This window comes from Haemaphysalis longicornis, unplaced genomic scaffold (genome assembly GCF_048455015.1).
Source record: "Haemaphysalis longicornis isolate Haplotype H1 unplaced genomic scaffold, Haemaphysalis longicornis Haplotype H1 scaffold_3, whole genome shotgun sequence".
NCBI classification, from domain to species: Eukaryota; Metazoa; Arthropoda; class Arachnida; order Ixodida; family Ixodidae; genus Haemaphysalis; species Haemaphysalis longicornis.
Window position 1 is genome coordinate 16,258,117 of NW_027526335.1, and position 6,000 is coordinate 16,264,116.

A 6,000-nucleotide genomic window follows, 5' to 3' on the forward strand; every position below is an offset into this window, starting at 1 on the left:
GCCCTGGTTATCGAAATAATCCCGACTCCACAGGAGCGGTTTAGTCATTACCCCGGCCGCGCAAGGCGCGTGCAGCTTTGGATTAATTTCGAACACCTGGAGTTGTTCCGCACTCACCGAAGCCCGCGGCGCTATCACGGCTAATTTTAGGCGCGAAATGTGTCCCGGCGAAACTGCACACCCAGCCCTGCGTACACCGGGGCGGCTGTAATTGGTGCCTAGCTGCAGCCGCTGCACTGGGCGTCCTCTGTCCAGCGACGCTGTGCGGCCCGAGTCAGGAATCGAGCCTCGCAGCGGCGGGCATCACGGGGCCAAAGCCGTGGAATTCCGCGGCCCGCGCGGCTGATGGGCGGCAGCACAGCGATGATAGCGGTGGCCCTCAGGCCGCGCGCGCACCTAAATTATGTCGCTAATTGAGAGTCAACAGCTCCTAATGCGACTTGGCGCGCCGCTTAATTTGGGCAACGCGGGCGAGCACCGGCTCCACTCGTTACCCCAATTCGATTAGGCCACACAGCGAGCGCCCATAACTGTGCACGCCGCACACGCACCGCTGCAACGGAACTGCGCCGGGCTCTCCGCCGCCGTCTTCCTTCCACCTCAGCTGTCATTCTGACTGCGCTGGCCTCTCGATCTCTCGTTGTTGTTATCCACTGCCTACGTTCTCTTGCCTATTTTCTCGGAATGCCTGACCCGAGATGCGGGAGCGCGCGTCACTCTGCACTATGAGGCAGGCATAGTGAGTGCTCGAGCATGGGACAGAGCGGGAAACAATAAACGACACCCTTGAGCGTGTTTCTCTGTTTTGACGAATCCTCACGCATTGAGCAGCATCCCGCGGTATCTTTTGTGACGTCAGTTGCATTACAAAGCCATTAAACGATTTGGCGTGGCTACCTCACTCTGGCAGTGAAAAGCCAAGGCTGGCAAGGATGATAATTTTTGCGAACCTTTGCTTTCCACGGGATGGTAGTCCGAAGGGTAATAATCTTTCCTCCTTGTTTGATGAACTATCACCAAATCTTTGAGGTTATTGAAGTGAAGCGTTAAGGGGCGCATGCAGCTAAATGAAAAGGGGTAAATCTATACAGGAAACTTGTGCAAAATGGGACGCGGGGCGAAGCGAGACACTGGTTGGCTAACGTCACCTATCAACCCGACAAACTAACTTCAAATTGTAGCTCAGCTAATCGCTACTTTTCCGCTTGAAGCGATTGGCGAAACAAAACTTCATTAAAAAGGGAAAAAAAGGCAAGCTGAATGCAGTTTTGAAGTGATAGAAATGGCGGCAAACTCTGCCCTGATTTCTTTTAGGGACGACGCCCCTTAGGGGCTCGGGCTGTCGGCATCTCATGTCGTTGTCGTCGTAAACATCGTCTCATGTAGTCACGGTACTAAAACACTGGGACACTCGTTAACGCCTCGCGCTGGAACGCTTCGTAAAGCGTACTAAACAAACGTCGGGACACTCGTTCACGTTTCGCGCTAGAACGCTCCGGGCTCGAAAGACGCGAGACTTTTACAGCAATCCTGTATACCTCTACCAACCAACGGTTTCATCTCCGTTGGCAAAAACGCGAAGGCGCCAAGAATACACTTATACACTGCATTCGTCGCGCCCCTCCCCAGGTTTCACGTTTGCGTAGATGGCCCGGGATGTTTCTCGATGACTTAAATGCATCGAGAAAAGCCGGCATAAGCAACGTAACTGTTGTGCCGGTGTCTTTCTTCCTTAGCCCACTCGTCAGGGCGTCTCAGTGGCTGCGGACGCGGCTTCAATGCTGCTGCAGAGGCCGCCGTTTTTCTAATAAAAAGCGTCAAACGAAAAACCCGTGCGTCGAGTTTTCGGCGAATACATTATGTATATCAGCGTGTCTAAAATATTCTGTAGTCGTCCACTACAGCGCCCCTCGTATCCCAGGTGTAGCTTCCGCACGTGAAACTCGCCAGAATAAAAAAGAAAGAATTAGTTTATTATACGTCAAGATTTGCGAAAAGCTTTCAGCTCGTTTCTTTTAAAACTTTTACACAGGCGGGCACAAAATACCGAGGGCTGCTCAGCTCAGGCGATTCGAAGAATATATGTCCGGAATCGTGTAAAGGTACTCGCCATAGGGTTATCATTTGTTTCGTTTTATAAAGTGAGCCTGTGTAATATGACTAACACGAGTTCATTTTTAACAGCCTAAGCTTACGTCGATTCATCCTTAGAGAGAGTGAATGAGGACACGAGGAGGAAACAGCTAATAACCCGTCGCGGTGGCTCAATGGCTAAGGCGTTGTGCTGCTGAGCACGAGGGCACGGGTTCGATTCTCGTCCGCGGTGGCCGCTTTTCTGATGGAGATTTCGGCGCACGTTAAAAACCCCCAGGTGGTCGAAATTAATCCGGCGCCCTCCACTACGGCGCGCCTCATCGCCTGTGAAGCGTCGGTGCGTTAAACCCCACAATCAATCAATCAATCAATCAATCAATCAATCAATCAATCAATCAATCAATCAATCAATCAATCAATCAATCAATCAATCAATCAATCAATCAATCAATCAATCAATCAATCAATCAATCAAAACAGCTAATCGGGTAGCTGTGCGCCAAAGGAGACAATGAACGCAAAATGACCTGCGGGCTGTACGGAGATAAGTTTCGCGTATAAAATTCCCTATGCTTCCAAAACATTGCCAGCTCTTACGCAGTAGTTTGATGAGATAAACTGGATAATATGACTAAACCTAGTGGTTACAAAAATGTGGGGTTCTCGAGAGTTTTATCGTTTTTAAGTTAATGAATACGTAAACACCGATTAGAAGGAAGGCCGTAGAAGCGAGTGCCACTTTTATTTTTCACTGAAACGTTGCTGTTTTCTACAATAATGCGTTCGGGAAGTTAATCGAACTCTTCGCCGAAACGGGGCAGCACTCTAAAAATCACCGCTCTTAATTCTTTAAAGTCATGATTTATTCATCAGGTACGTCGATATGTTTTTAGCAACAAAATTGTTCTTCGGACAGCTTGATTTTTTATTCACGCGTAAAAAGTCACAAAACTGCGATTTTCTTTCTCGCGCAGGCCAGTAATTTCTGTGCTTCTCACTCCCTAGTGAGGGCGACAAATGACGAAGAAAAAGTGAAGCACACGACAATTGAAAGGAAATCAATGTTTTCCTTAATTTAAACCGACGCCTGTACAATGTCTGGTTCCCGCCGCTTTTTTACCTTTTTCCTGCACATTCGCTAAGCTATATCTACGTCGCTCTTTGCAAGCACGCACGAAATTTAGTTATTTCCTTACGCTGTCATCTTATATTCCTTGCACGCCGACATCTTATTTTTTATTTGTTAAAGTTGATTGCAAGAGCGCTTTTGAGGCGGGGGTCTGATTACTCTTGATAGGCGTTCTTTAACTTTGTTCATTTTTTTTTTCATTCTTTTAAGCCTGGTTGACAGTTCCGCATAGTGCTGCCTTTTTTGCGAAGCCAGACGTCGCAGCTGTCTTGTGACAGTTTTTCTCGCGCCGGTGTTGTTCGGTGTGAACGAGCGGCCCTGGAACTCGCCTCACATCTTTGCATACGTACTGTGCGAGTCGCACCAAACTCGCGGCACCCGTTAACGAATGTCACTTCCAATTAGGCGAGGAATGGCGACACGCGCATTCGTCCCGCGTCGCTGCCTCGTTACTGCCGCCGTTGGAAGTTGCTGTCCGACGCTTTCTTGGGAACACCTTGCGCTTTCGGATTACGCACCTCGGAAATAAGGCCCACGTGTACGCACGCCCGCGCTTGGGATTAGGTTTAGCGGAGAAAATGCACGCACCTTTTGCAGACGACAATCCGCAAGCCGTATGCGGACGCCGCGGGCATTCAAAGTTACTTGTGAGAAGGAGGAGCTAGGACGACACCTTGGAGTTCCTCCAGGTAAAAAAGCAACGCATGTGTAAAAAGTGCCGTGCATGCAGCTGGGCCGAAAGCAGCTTTCTTTTTTTCCTCCGCGCATAGAAGCGATGCGAACGCCATCTCTGTGATTTGCTGGAGCGGCGGGTATCTCTTGTAGTCACGGCTTTTCTTTTGTTGTATTCTTCTTTGAAGCGAATATATAATGTTTTCAGTGCTTCTACTTAAAGAATACTTGCGAAGAGCGGTCATATTGATTGTGGGATGCCGCGCAAGCACTGATGAATGCCCATAATTTGAAGAACGGGAGAGAGGAATCCTTTTGAGAGCGAGTTTCTAATTGGTCTCATTTACATATAGGCGTTATGTTTGGCACATGTATTTCCTGGCTACCTAATCTCAGGACTAGATAAACCTATTTATTTTGTTCTGAAGGCGTTTCAGGTTTTGAAAAGACGAAAAAAAGATTTTGTAAGTGCACCTTTCGGACGAAATAGTTGGGGTTGCAGATATCCTATTGGGTTGTTCTGTCTCAACCTCTGTGTGTTCCTTTGACGCGTGAATTTGGCACAAACATTTGTGCGTGCCAAGGGGAGCTGCGTAGCTTTATACTTAGGCGCATTTACGCGCCCATTCCTCGTCGATGCGTGAGCCGTGATGGCACGCAGCTAGAATTCATGCGCAAAAGTAAACGTTGCTCGATTAATGCGGTGTGTACTGAATAAAACGCTTTCTAATAGTCCATAACTGCCATGTAAAGTGTTTGAGTGCAGTGTGCTGATTTGTGTATTATTTAATTGACGACATAAATGTGATTGTTGAGTATAATTTCCTAAAACCAGCCTGCTGTCTGGGTTGTTGGGAATCTAGGCTGTTACTTATTCGGGTATTCATTAGTTTGGTAAACAGCTTGTGTGCAACCGAGAGTAGGTTAAAGGGACCCTGCAACACTATTTGATTGGTGGAAGTAAACCTGCGCGACGCTTCGCTTACACTACCAGAAATACCTGAGCCAAATATTGCACGTGCCCGCGAAGCGGTAAGCGCGATAATCGCTGTGAAAGGCGCGGAAAAACCAGCCGCGCTCTCTTCAGTTCTCATTATGCCTCCCTGGCATGGCCTAAGCGACGTCAATGAGGCCATGGCTGTCCGATCGGCTGTCGCTGGTCGACTTCACGGCTAATTTCTCGCATTTCCTATGCCGATCTGCCGTCGTCGGCGCTGTGTACGAACCTCTTCTATGCCTGAACCTATGGGCACAGTTTAGCCGTTTCTTTTGAGTTTTGAGTGTTCGCGGAGTTTGAGTAATGAGCTCAATAGTTCCCTTTCAACCAGACCACTCGACAACAAACGTTTATAGCTTCAAAACTGCCCTACCAGCCCGATCGCGCACTTGCGCGCAGGCGCTCATGCCTGTTTTTTTTTTTTTTTTTTTTTGGGGGGGGGGGGGCACCAGACCGGAAATAGGCCCCTCCACGTTGCGGAGAAAAGGAGAACACTCCCCGGCATGTGATATATTGAAGGCTGCCGAAGAGAACGCCGCGAGCCGCCCCCCTCTCTGGGAGAGAGCGCGCAGCTTTCGTCGCGTTGTCCGCGGTCGAGTTGAGAGGGAAGGATTATGCGCGATTTCTCATCGCGCGTAGTTTCGGTGATAGTGAACGAATTTTCATAATTCTTGCGGGAGGAGATTTCTGGGACGATAGACTTTACCCCCATATACATTCTCAGCAGTCGATGGTAAGTGCTGCAGGGCCCCTTTAATGGTTTTGTAATTCTTGAAGCCGTTGGGATCTCGATTCTTATGAATCAGAATAATTTTGGCGCTTTTCCAGGCTATGGACAGTTTTTGAGTGTCTTCAAGCATTGCGAAAATAGTACCGCAAGCTTTTCCAGTACAATATCTCCTCCTTCAAAAGATCCACGGTTGTGCCGTCGTCACCTGCAGCTTTTTCTCTTTTCGTGTCCTTGAGAGCCTTTTCTACTTCCTCTTTAGTTACTAGCGGGTCATCGCAAGCTAAGCTTGTACGTTCAGTCAGTACTTTCCCCTGGAGTAACGACGCTGGCGTATATATCCTGGTGTAGAATCGTTCTGCTACGTTGATTATCTCGTCC